Source organism: Symphalangus syndactylus, chromosome 10 (assembly GCF_028878055.3).
Source record: "Symphalangus syndactylus isolate Jambi chromosome 10, NHGRI_mSymSyn1-v2.1_pri, whole genome shotgun sequence".
NCBI lineage: Eukaryota > Metazoa > Chordata > Mammalia > Primates > Hylobatidae > Symphalangus > Symphalangus syndactylus.
The window spans coordinates 65,050,491-65,065,051 of record NC_072432.2 but is presented as its reverse complement, the minus strand read 5'-3'; the positions used below and the strand labels follow the sequence as shown (position 1 = coordinate 65,065,051).

Sequence of the window (14,561 nt, the reverse complement as noted above, 5' to 3'; positions counted from 1 at the left end):
AAGCTGTCAAGCCTAGGCAAACAAGTTCCAAAATTCTAATTTGTGCTTGAAAGCTTAACTTTATCATTGGCAACAAGTATTCTTGTTTTCCTTACAGTGACAGACTCACTTAAAATATTTTTAGAGGAGCATTTGCCAAATATCCAAGTTTGATAACTGTAGTTTTTCATTTGTACTTTACCACAAAAATGACATTTCATGGGGGGAAAAAGGCTAATTCACCTCACATCTAAAAAAATTGCAGTTATGGGCTGGGCGCGGTGGCTCACACCTGTAATCCCAGCACTTTGGGAGGCCGAGGCGGGCGGATCACGAGGTCAGGAGATCGAGACCACAGTGAAACCCCGTCTCTACTAAAAATACAAGAAATTAGCCGGGCATGATGGCGGGCGCCTGTAGTCCCAGCTACTCGGGAGGCTGAGGCAGGAGAATGGCGTGAACCCAGGAGACGGAGCTTGCAGTGAGCCGAGATTGGGCCACTGCACTCCAGCCTGGGCGACAGAGCACGACTCCACCTCAAAAAAAAAAAAAAAAAAAATTGCAGTTATTTTTCCTTCAGACAAACACTATACTTTTTGTATGTAGCAAAAGTGCTTTATGTGTACTTCCCATTTTGTTACACACAGTAATATTGAAAGAACATGCATTCAAAAAAAGGAGTTTTCATAAAATTAATAATTTTATCACTTCATCAAGGATATTCTTAAACTAGCATTTAATTTTTTTTTTAACTTCAAGCGCATGGTAGTGAAGAATACAATCATATCAGTACAGTTTGTTTCCATGGCCTTTGGGTCCATAAGTTTTACCCACCACTGTTTTTGCACCATCATTGTAAATGTCAACACAGTAAAAAAGTCAAGTAACATCTCAATATTACGATAAAAATAGTTTTGACCTCATGGACACCTTTGGTCTATTTACTGTGTTAAGAAACACTGATATAAGTATAGCCAATTCAATTAAAAGAAATTTAAAGAATTAGAAAATAAACTTCTAAGACAGGTGTAAAGTTTTGTTTTGATATTCCCTATCACAGTGCTACTTACAAATAGGTACTAAAACATATTATTTTCTGCTTACTGATAAAAATTGGTAATTATTATATAAAACATCACTAATATGATCAGTTAGTTTATTTCATAAATCTAAGGTACTACTAACACTGCAATAACTAAAATAGATGTAAAAATAACTAATAAGCTAGAATACAATCATGCTCTTGCCTAGTATCCAGAAGGTCAACAATAAAAAAGACAAGGAATAAATCCTTAACCATCATAACCTCAGAAACAATACTGTTCCATCTTGAAAAGTCAACTATCAAGTAACCAGGAATACTGCTATAATTAATCAAAACATTTAATACTAAATAGTTAAATCTGGGAAGAAATAATATAAGTTTCTCTACAAAGTTCCATTAAACTAAAGTAGTTTAACATAGAATAACGTTTGAGATTTCAAATATTTTATACACAAACACAACATTCTAAAAAACTCTGTAAATTTTTAAATTTCATAAAATTTTGTTCTACATTAACTTTAATTAATCTATAACTCCTTATGGCAAGGAGATAAAAAATACAAAAACAATTTTTAAAAATTATATATATTTTAAATTATATACATGTGTGTGCATATATCTGTGTGTGTGTATATACATATATATATATATATATTTTTTTTTTTTTTTTTTTTCAAAGAGACATGGATAGTCTCGCTATGTTGCCCAAGCTGGCCTCAAACTCCTGGGATCAAGTAATCCTCCTGCCTCGGCCTCCCAAGTAGCTGGGATTACAGGCACATACCACGCCTGGCTGATTTTTTATTTTTGTAGCAACAGGATGTGGAACTCCTGGGCTCAAGTGATCCTCCCACTTTGGCCTCCCAAAGGACGGGATTATAGGCATGCACTACCAGGCCTGGCTAATTTTAAGTTATCTTTAAAGGTAGTAGTAAAAGTATGAGAAAGGAAGAATTTTAAAGGCTGACTAAAGTATAATACTTTAGGAAGCAAATTTTTGGGCATAGCAAAGTGTGATTCAAAATTATAGCAGTAAAAAATATTTTTTTATTGTCAAGGAAAGGTCCAGAAGATGAGTCTTTCTAAAGAAAAAGCTGTTTCCTAGGCCGGGCGCGGTGGCTCACGCTTGTAATCCCAGCACTTTGGGAGGCCGAGGCGGGTGGATCACGAGGTCAGGAGATCGAGACCACGGTGAAACCCCGTCTCTACTAAAAATACAAAAAATTAGCCGGGCGTGGTGGCGGGCGCCTGTAGTCCCAGCTACTCGGAGAGGCTGAGGCAGGAGAATGGCGTGAACCCGGGAGGCGGAGCTTGCAGTGAGCCGAGATTGCGCCACTGCACTCCAGCCTGGGCGACAGAGCGAGACTCCGTCTCAAAAAAAAAAAAAAAAAAAAGAAAAAGCTGTTTCCTAATGAAATTTTCTAGTATCTAAAATTTATTAAAATATTTAGAATTATTTCAATTTAATAAGAAAAGATGAAAGCAAATAAACAAACGTATGAAATTGAACAGGTAAAATGAATAGATGAAATACCATAATACAATATTTTAAATGAACATTTTAGAAAGTAGAACACATCAAAAAGCAGTATATAGTTACATGATTAATCAAAGGTAGAGATCAGAGGTGCTAAAGATGTTCAAAGGAGACACTGCATGCATAAAGAATAATATAAAAGGATTTTGACCAAAAAAATTAATTTGTATAAGAAGAGAGAAAGAAGGAACATGGACTGGCAAGTATAAAATTTCTATGTGATAGAACACAGGGTTTTACTGTAGGTTTGAAAAGATAGGTTAGAAGTTAGATCACAGAAGATATCAAATTTCAATCAGAAGCGACTGTCTTACACAAAGTCCCCTATGCCACAGATATCCTAACTAGCCTGGTAAAAACTTACTAGGAAAATTGCATTTCCATCTCTTGATGAGATATACTAAATACAGAAACATTTACTTTCTACTGGCTTTAAGCTTCTCCACAAAAGTTCTTATGTTATTCTTAGGCCCACTACTCTCACTATATGCAAAACTTGGTAACTTAAAAAACTGTAAATTCAAATGACCATGAAATTCTTATAGAGAGCTTTAGAAAAGGGAGGGGCTATCAAAATGACAGAAAAGAACAGGAATATTTACTATTTCCTCCCCATCCCTCATTTATGATTAATAAAGGAGCTACTTTCAAGGACACTGCTAAAATATGAAGTACCAGAATTGCTTTAGCTGCTACCCGTGTGACCTAACCAAGTCTCTCTCTCAGCCATCTATAACTTTAGACCGTCAATTCTGCCTAATTTTTTTCATAGATTTATCACACATGAATATAGTCTTTCCAAGCTCTGTAAAAACAAACACTTTTTTTGGTTTAGTCATGTACACCCAGCAATTAGAAATGTGTCTAACTCACTGTCAGGATTCAAGTGACTATTGAATAAGTCAGAATCTGTAAAGAAGGTGAAATTTACCAGATGATTTTGGGATTCTTCCCTTTCAGACTCTAAAAGGCTCTAGTGTATTTGGAGAAGAAAGGGGTAATCACAATAAATACATCTAAAGGTATATTTTATAGATCTTAGAGGAGATACAGAATCTTACATTAGATAGTAGGTGGTACAAAATGCTATCTTCATTACACACACACATTTATTGCAAACATTCTATGTGTAAAAAATACTGTTTAATACTATGGGAGATAATGAAATGCATGATACCAGCCTTGCTATGTAGGAACTTACTTCTTTAATGAGTGTGTGTAAAAATGAACCATAATACAGGGTAGAAAGTGCATAAGGTAACGAGAAAGAAAAAGAGGTATACAAGTTCAGCGAGGAAAAAGAGAACTTCCTCCTTTACTTCCAGTTCCTCTTTTTCCAACTAGAAAGAGCTCGTGTTACATTACAAAACAAGTGAAGAGAGACTGGCATAAAGAGATGCAATCTTATAAACATACAAAAATAAGTATTCCTTTATTAAATTATGGGCATACACCTCTCTGAGATAGTTCAGATTAAAAACTAAAATGAATTTTCCCTCTGAAACCTACTGCATTTTTATTATATTATTCTACAGAAAAAAATCATTTTGAATCACAACCAACTTCTGGAACATAACAAACATTAAAAATGGTCCAAATAAGAAATTCAAATAAATATTTGAGCTGAGCACGGTGGCTCACGCCTGTAATCCCAGCACTTTGGGAGGCCGAGGCGGGCGGATCGCCTGAGGTTGGGAGTTCGAGACCAGCCTGGCCAACATGGTGAAACACTGTCTCTACTAAAAATACAAAAATTAGCCAGGCATGGTGGTGCACTCCTATAATCCCAGCTACTTGGAAGGCTGAGGCAGGAGAATTGCTTAAACCCAAGAGGTGGAGGTTGCAGTGAGCCGAGATCGAGCCACTGCGCTCCAGCCTGGGTGACAGAGCAAGACTCCATCTCAAAAAAAAAAAAATTTAAAACAAAGTATTTGAAAATATTTTATTTAAATGAAATATATAAATAACTTCCATGAAGAGAGAAGACAAAGGAAAGGAATGTCCTTACTAAATGTATTCTCTAAGGGGGAAAAAAGTTATCAAAGTTACAACTGGCCTTTTTTAAAAGTTGTATTTAAAGTGGTTAGAACGTGTTGTTCTGACCAGCTGGATATTTTATGAAATGATGTTTATGCATAAAGAACCATAAAAATGCAAGAGGCTTAGAAATCAGCAGGTTCAATTCAGTGTTACAGATGAAAAAACCAGACACAAGGACCTTTATTTAAATAGGAGATTTCTAAATACCTAGTACCAAGAGACGAGTTATCCAATTAACTACCTCAATATACTTTCCACCAGGAAATACAATGCTGGAATAATCAGGAGTTGAACTTCCACACTGCTCTGGGAAAGGTGACTTTAAATTTTACATTTAGGGATGAGGCTGTTAACTACCTGAACCCATTGTTTAATTACTAAAAGTGGGACAAACAAACCTAACATGCCCCCGATTTATGCAACATAAAATACACAGCACCTCCTATAAAGAATTCTTGTCCCCACAATAAACAATAAATAGAAATTTTAGACGCGTAAATAACTTCCAGTACATGGATATTAGTAAGGCAAATACAGGAATAAGATAAATCAATGTTTCTCAATGTAAAAGCACTATTAACATTTTGGACCAGATAATTCTTTGTTGTTTGGGGCTGTCTTGTGTAATTTAGGATGTTTAACAGCAACCCTGGCCTGTACTCACTAAATGCCAGTTAGCAACACTACTTCAGGTTGCAACAACCAAAAATGTCTCCAGACATTGCTAAATGTTCCAAGAGAAAATTAAAAACAACAACAACAAAAATCATGAAGGAGAAAGAGGCTGAGAATCACTCGGTTAAATATAAGTCAAAAAGAAAAGTCTAAAATGTGGAACATTTTACAGCAAAACTGACCATTTCCTTCAAGTAAGTAGAATGGGAGCAAAAAATCTTTTTTGAATAGAGTAAGAACTGTTCTGAATTAGAGACTCGAGAGATATAACCAGCAAAATAATAGGTCTTACTTAAATCCTATTCAAACAGGACAACTGTAAAAACAGTATTTTTGAGACAAGAAATCTGAATGTGAACTGGGTATTAGATAACATAAGGAATTACTTCAGTTATGTAAGAAAATGTCCTTGTTTTTCAGATATGCATGCTGAAGTATGAAGGAATAGTGTCGGAAATTTGTCATCAAATACTTAAAGAAAATAAAGCTTCATGGGAAATTCTTGAAAATGTTGTATCTGAGAAATAGATATATAGAGGGTTTTTTTGTTTTGTTTTGTTTTTTTGAGACAGGGTCTCACTCTTGTCACCCAGGCTGGAGTGCAGTGGCAGAATCTTGGTTCACTGCAGCCTCTGCCTCCTGGGTTCAAGCGATTCTCCCACCTCAGCCTCCTTCTCCCCCTTCAGCCTCCGGAGTAGCTGGAAATACAGGCGCACGACACCACGCCCACCTAATTTTTGTGTATTTTGGTAGAGATGAGTTTTCACCAAAACACAAGTTTTGTGTATTTTGGTAGAGATGAGTTTTGGCCTCTCAAAAGTGCTGGGATTACAGGAGTGAGCCACTTTTACCCGGTCTATAGAGTGTTTTTCACACGAGTCTGTACTTTTGTTCATGCTAAGTCCTTTTAATTTTGAAAGACTAAAGGTAATGACATTTCACTGTAGAAGTTGCTTTTATTTAAACAGAAAAACTATTATTTAACAGTAATATTACTTAGATTTCTAAGATAATTAGAATTCTTTTTCACTTTCACCCCAAATTAAGTCTGACTTAATACAAACATTTAATAATGAAAACCAAGGTCTTTTAACAATGGTCAGAGCTGAATGAATTTGTTTGTTATTAATGGTAATTCAAATCCTTCTACACTCACAACACAAAGTCACATGGAAATTTGGTAATGCGGGATCATTTGGACCAACTGTCATTGTTAGCATTACATTTCAAACTACTCCTCAAGTTAGAAATATTACTGCCATACTAGAGAAGAATGGTTCATTCTGTAGTTTAACAAACTGGTATTTATTCCAAAGGATAAGAAAATTAGTATATTTTGTCCGGGTGCGGTGGCTCATGCCTAATCCCAGCATTTTGGGAGGCCGAGGTGGGTGGATCACCTGAGGTCAGGAGTTCGAGACCAGCCTGGCCAACATGGTGAAACCTGTTGCTATTTAAAATACAAAAATTAGCCAGGCGTTGTGGCAGGTGCCTGTAATCCCAGCTACTCAGGAGGCTGAGACAGGAGAATCACTTGAACCCGGGAGGCAGAGTTGCAGTGAGCCGAGATGGTGCCATTGCACCCAGCCTGAGGGATAAGAGCTAGACTTCCTCTCAAAAAAAAAAAAAAGAAAAGAAAACTAGTATATTTTAATTAACTGATACCATACACACAAACTCCATTCAACTTAACAAATAACTACAAATTACATACTAAGTGCAAAGCAGTAGGCTACTCATTGGATTACACAAATACAAAAATAATTTTGTTATAATCAATACCTTCCATAAATACACAATAAAGAAAGGCAACTCTATGTGCAAATAACTATCAAACAGGTTTGAAAGAAGTACTAAACAGATACTAATACAGTGATTGTGCAGAGAAATGAGAAAACAATTATGAATGAGAGTGCTAAAAGCAATGATGCTTCAGGAAGATGGCACCTTTCAATACTGTGCTGCGTTCAGAATTTATATTAAGTTACTGAAGGATTTAAGCATTAAGGCAAATAACTAGTAAAAGAAAGATAATTAGAGACCATGTTAAAAATTGCTTTAGATAGATGTGACACCAGAGACAAAACAACCAATTAGGAACTTAAGTAAATCAAATGCATTATGTGAGGTGAAAATGGAAAAAAGGGTCAGTCTCTAAGGATAAACATACTTTATAAAAGTAAAATGCTGGCAACCCCAAAATTTAGACTTCTTTACATTCAACACTAACCCCATCCCCCATTTGATGTTTTCCAGAAGAAAAAAACAATAATAAATAAAAAATATTTAAAAAATAAATAAAAAATATTTATTATTGTTTTTGTTGTTCTGGAAAATACTCTATCACTGAATCTCAAAAGCTGGTAATCTGAATTTTAAACCAGTAATCTACATTTCAAAAAAGGTATTCTAAATCTTGACTATATTATAAAGGCATTTTAAAACAAATAATCCCCACACTTATTCCAGGAAAAGAAGTTATCTTCAGTCCAAAATTTACCATACTTAAAATTTTAAGATCTCCTAATAAATCCAGTCAATGCAGAAAAATCCCTCCAAAAAGATTTTATATTTTTTCTAAATTTTTCTTTTAGTAAGTGTCAATGATTGATTTTTAGGACCAATTTAGACATTTCAGTAACATAAAATGGGTTTACAGACATAAATCCATAACTAACACCACTTTGGCTACAAAAAATAAAAGTTCATTAGAAATGACTTATGGCTATCATTATGGGATGAATTATATAACTCATACATATAAAACGTATTCACTGATATTCAAAGCACAGGCTATGTGAACATAATTGAAGGCAACAACAGTCTTAATTTTGGTATTATCAATAGGAAATACATTTTACATATGAAAACATACTTTAAAAACTGAATATTAAAAAGTGAATAGAAAAATTAAGAAACTTGAGTTTATGATCATTTTTTCACAGTGACTGAATAAATTCTTAATTTATTAAGAAATTATAATAATTTCTGGCTCTCAAGTAAGCCTGGAAAAAATATGGCGATCTGCTCTTATAGTTCTTTGAATACTGATAAGCAGACTTATTACACATAAAATAAGAAATAAGAAGTATTCATAATTGTAAAGTCATCACAATTTGGTCTCTTCTGCACATGACCCAGAAATAATTCCTTTTGTCTGTATTTTTTATAGTCTTAAATAAGGGTAAACTTTGATAAAATACCACAATTCTTAATGGAGTAAATTATTCCAAAACTAGTACAATTGAAATATTTTTTCTATACATACAAAGACAAAATCTTCAGTAATGTCACAGAACACTAATCCAAATATAAGATTGAAATGTAAAAAGTTGAAAGAAAATAAAAACCCACTTAAAGAAATAAAATCTTTCTTGTAAAAAGAATGGTCGATGATTCATTATGGTATTCTGAGATTATAGTAAATAAAACTAAAGTGAACCTCATTAAAGATAATTTACCTTTCAAAAAGTCTATTTACAGAATAAACCACTGATCTATTCTTATATTTTTTCATTCATACTTGTCTATCAATTTAACAACTATTAGTTAAGCAGCTACTATAATCTAGGAATCAGTGATATAATAGTTAACACAGCTTTGTTCTATAGCACTTTCATAAAACATGACTTCTTTCTTATGCTTCAAACTGCTATTTGCCTGCAACAATTGAGTATGACATTACTAACAATTCAATATAAAATTTTTAACATAAACTTTACAAAGTGGACAAATTATGAATATTTCAAATAAGACAAAGTTCTATGGAATTCTCAAATCTAGAGTTTCTAACTGGTTTTTCTGTAACAGAATTAAAGTTATATGGTTTGCCAAAAATTCTCCCAAAACTATTTATCAATAGTAGGATGCAATTCAATTATGAATTTAGCCTGCTCCAGGAATTATCATTTATCAATTATCATAAAAGCAGCTGCAGAATACAAATATTCTTATAAGATGGCTTTACAACACACACAGATACACACACACACATATATATACACACCACAAAACCTGTAGTCATAAGCCTGGTGACATTTCAAACTTCTAAGGATATAAAGTCTAGAAAACTTCCAGGATGGTAGCAGTGGGGACCTGTTAGGGGTCAGATTGACATCAGACTTCCTAAATACAGCATTAGATGCTAGAAGATATCTGTGCAATTAAAAGTTCTGATGCACAATTATTTTGAAAGTAAAATTGCAAACCGTAGAATGAAATATTTTTAGGTATGTAAACACTATGAAATTTAAAAGCCACAAACATTTTCTGAATTTAGAGAAAACATTACTTCAAGAAGAAAAATCCATCCAAGAAAGGGGCAGCCTTGGAATTGCAAGACTAAGCAGCTAGAAAAGAAACCAGTATAATACAACATATCTTTAATATCTCAGGTAATTCTTAATACATGATTCATTAAAGTTATAAAAGTGGAAGTGAGACAGGAAAATGGGGTCTGTTGGCAGGGAACATAAGGCCGAGTCACATTTCAGCTATAACAGGAAATATCCTCTCCATAGGGTATATGCCATAAATGACTTTGTAACTTTACTTCATCCCCTCCATTTACATAGGACAAACTGAAGTAACCAATGGAATCCTCTAGAGGGGACTTGAATTCTCAAAAATTCTATAAGGAGGGCTTTGAGCACCAATGCTTGGGCCTGCTCCCACACTGTTGAGGGTACTTCCATTTTCAATAAATCCCATCATTCCTTCCTTGCTTTGTTTGTGTGTTTTGTCCAATTCTTTGTTCCAGATGCCAAGAACCTGGACATCCTCCACTGTTCACAGAAGTATATAATATAAATATATCATAAAGATTTCTGATTATTTTGAAAATATGAAAGCCAGGATTCAAATGAAGTAATGCCAAAAGCCTATGTTCTAGGGCAGTGCTCCCCAACCTTTTTGACACCAGAGACCAGTTTCATGGAAGACCATTTTTCCAGGGGCAGGATGAAGAGGATTTAGAAACATAAGTAATTAACTGTAATATTTATATTTCATAGTGAACTAGAACTTAGTATATCACAAACAGAGAAAAGTCTTTAAAAACAAAAACCTGATCATATCTTAAGCAAAACAGAAAATCTCAACACATTTCAAAATGAAGAAATTATACAAGGGCACATTCTTGGTCCATAAAGTTGAAAGAAACTAAAACTTAGCTATAAAATGACGACACTACTTGAAAATTTAAAAAGAAAAGGGAAAAAAAGCCTACTATTAACTCTCAGAATACAGAGTAAATGAAAAATAAAATGATGAGCATATTTTTTCATATGGGATTTAGCCACAGTTATCTTCAAAGAAAAATTTAGGCTTGGCGTGGTGGCTCACGCCCATAATCCCAGCACTTTGGGAGGCCAAGGTAAGCGGATCATGAGGTCAGGAGTTCGAGACCAGCCTGGCCAATATGGCGAAACCCTATCTCTACTAAAAATATAAAAATTAGCCGGGCGTGGTGGTATGCGCCTGTAGTCCCACTACTCAGGAGGCTGAGGCAGAAGAATTGCTTGAACCTGGGAGGCAGAGGCTGCAGTGAGCCGAGACTGTGCCAATGCACTCCAGCCTGGGTGACAGAGTGAAACTCCATCTAAAAAAACACAAAAAAGAAAAGAAAAATTTAGAGCTTGAAATGCATTAAATTCATTAGAACCTGAGATTTAAAATAAATGAAAAGCTTCAAAATAGAATACAAATCAAAATGCATCAAAATAATTTATAATGAAAAAACAGAAATGAGAAAATTGAGAAGAGATAAAAGTTTAATTAATCAAACCAAAAACAGTTTCTTGGGTAAAGTCTAGAAAGAGGAGACAGGCCTTTGGCAAGAATGATTATGAAAAATGAGAGACAGAGACAAATATAAGGAGTTATTAAAGTTAGAAAGCTGAGCACATCTATGAATCAATAAATCCAAAAATCTTAAACAAAATGGTTTTCTGGAAAGAAAGATAATCAAAATTAACTCAAGAAATAGTAGAAAACCTAAGTAGAATATGTCCACTGAAGCAATGTCAATTATAGATAGATCTAGCCCTTCAAAACGGCACCTAAACCCAAATGAATTTAGAGGCAACCTCTATCAAAATTACATAGCATTATTATAACATTTAAGGAATAAAGCACTACTTTTTTATTTACAAGTCCCAGAAAACAGATGGAAAAACTCTCTAGTTCATTATAGATAGCCTATTAACAAACCTAAATGAGATAACAAACAAACAAAAAACCCAATAGCAAATTAAATTTAGCAATAGTATAAAAGACAACTACAAGAAAGGGGATAATAGAGAACACTAAGAAATATAATCCTTCCTTTTTTTCTGTTTCTCTGTCACAAATCTCACACACACAAATTAATCATACATATACAGTGATATTCCTCTGCCTGGAATGTTTTTTTTTTTTTTTTGAAACGTAGTCCCACTCTGCTGGAGTGCAGTGGTGCCATCTGGGTTCACTGCAACCTCTACTTCCTGGGCTCAAGCTATTTTCCCACCTCAGCCTCCTGAGCAGCTGGGACTACAGGAGGTCACCACCATGCCTGGCTAGTGTTCCGCCCCCTCAGCCACCCAAAGTGCTGGCATTACAGGCGTGAGCCATTGCACTCAGCTGTCTGGAATGCTTTTCCCAACCCTTTCATTCTTCAGGGCTTAGCTTATGTTTTACTTTCTCAGATGATACTATCAACGGAGTTTCTCTCCTTATCTTTCTACCACACCATCCTCTTTATTTCCTCCATAATACCACCACAGCCTGAAATTATCTTGTTCTTGGATACTTGCTTATTATTTCTTCTCCATAAAAAAAATGAACCTTTCAGACTTAGTGCTAACACCAGTGTGTGACATAGTTCCTGACACAATGCAATAACCAAATAAGTATCTGCTGAATAAATATAAAAATAGAACACATTATGACTAACATTAATGCAATCACCACATTGAGGTATTACAGGTAAAAGAGAGTATCATCTCAACAAAAGTAAATGATTAAAGACAATATCCATTTTCATAAAAATACTTATTAAGCCAAAAAGAAGGCTTTTATTATTTATAAAGTATTCTGGGGCCGGGCACGGTGGCTCACACCTGTAATCCCAGCATATTGGGAGGCTGAGGCTGGCAGATCACCTGAGGTCAGGAGTTCGAGACCAGCCTGGCCAACATGGCGAAACCTTGTCTTTACTAAAAGTATAAAAATCAGACAGGCCTGGTGGCATGTGCCTGTAATCCCAGCTACTTGGGAGGCTGAGGCAGGAGAATCACTTGAACCCGGGAGGCAGAGGCTGCAGTGAGCTGAGATCGCGCCACTGCACCCCAGCCTGGTGACGGGATGAGATTCCGTCTCAATAAATAAATATTCTACTAGAAATCTAAGATATATATTATTGTAGAAGTTTAAAACTTAGAAGCATCCCATTTAAATCGGAACAAGATACCCAAATCAAAACTAGTAATGAACAATTCTGGAAATCTAACAATGCAATAAGACCAGAAAAACAAAACAAATGCCCTCCAAAAAAAAAAAAAAAAAAACCAAACCTGTAAGGGTGTAAACACATACAGAAAAAGGAAAAGGAAATGACAAAATGCTATCATTTGCAGAAAATACAGTCATCCTTCTAGAAACTTCAAGAGAAGCAACTGAAAACTAAGTAAATGGTAAGATCAACATAAAAATCAATAGCCTTCCTACATACCAGCAATAACCCATGAGAAAAAAAATGTAAAATGGAAGAAAAAAAATGTAATTCACAACAACAAAAACAAAAAAAATCCAGGAATACACCTAACAAGAAAAGTGTAAGACCCACATGAAAAAAACTGTAAAACTTTACTAAAGGACAAAAAAAAAAAAAAAAAAAACCTGAAGAAATGGAGAGGCATACCATGTTCCTGGATGGGAAGATTCAATAGTGTAAAGATGTCAATTTTCCCCAAATTAATCTGTAAATTCAATGCACTTCCAATCAAAACCCCAAAGGGATTTTTAATGGAACTTGACATGTTGATTCTAAAGTTCATCTGGAAGAGAAAATACACAAGAATTGCCAAAAAAATTTGTTGAAAAAGACAGTGGGGAGAGATGCCCACCAGATGTCAAATATAATAAAAAATGACAATAACCAAAACAATGGAGTATTGAATCCAGAACATATATATTTGGGACTTATAAAGTGTGATAAAGGTAAGATTTCAAGTCAGTAGCAAAAAGACATACTGCTCAACAAACTATTTTGGGAGAACAGCTATGAAGCTGGAAAAAATAGGCCCCTACCAAAAAAAAAAAAATATGTGTGTGTGTGTGTGTTTGTGTGTGTATATCTCCAGATGTAAAATCTACTAGAAACATAAATAAAACTAAATAAGTAGTAGGAGAAAATATAAGAGATTATGTTCTTATAATTTTGTAGACAAGAAAGCTTTTCTGGAAAGATACAAAACCTAGAAACTAAGAAATAAAAGACTAATAAATATGGACAGTATGAGAATAAAAATTCAAAGATGCCATAAAATAAAAAAACTGACAGGCTAGGAGAAAATATTACAAATATAATGTACATATTAAAAAGAGGATTATAAAGAAATTTTTAAATTTTAGTAAGAAAAAGACAAACACCACAATGGGCAAAATATTACAGAGTAGGCAATCCGTAGGATAAATACGAATGCCCAATTTCACTGGGAATCAGGTAATATAAATTAAAATAAAATATTTTTCATCCATTGACAGATAATATCTAATGTTTTCAAGGATGATTTTTCAGAATCTAAAATCAACATTTAAAAATACAATTTTCTTTCTAGAAATTTAGGATAAAAATACTTGCACATGTAAGCAACAAACTATGTATATGGATGTTCTTTTGATTTTAACAGGAAAGAATATAAATAACCCATATATTCATCAATACAATGGTTAAATAAATTATATATGGAATAATAGCTACCTTAAGAATAAAGCAGATTTACACATAAAGGCCTAAACCACAACTATCTGTGCTGCTCATTTTGTCCCATCACCTCTCATCTCTTTTGCCTACATTATTTATCTTCATGAACTTATTAATAGTGACATTTCCCCCCAATTTATTGTCTTCCTCTCACTTGAATATAAGTTCACTTGGACAAAGAACCTATTTTGTTCCTTGCTCTATCCCCTGTATCTAGAATAGTGCCTTAAACATTAACTACTTAAAAAATATTTACCAAATGGATACATTAATATTGATGCAGAATGATCTTCACATTGTTAGGTGGAAAAAAGCAGCCT

At 34.2% G+C, this 14,561-nt stretch overlaps 1 protein-coding gene across 11 annotated transcripts in view; it reads right to left on the bottom strand.

Moving 5' to 3' along the window:
• Positions 1-14,561, bottom strand: part of ANKRD17 (ankyrin repeat domain 17) — a 187,410-nt gene that overhangs the window by 103,091 nt on the left and 69,758 nt on the right. The gene's annotated exons all lie outside the window — the stretch shown is intronic.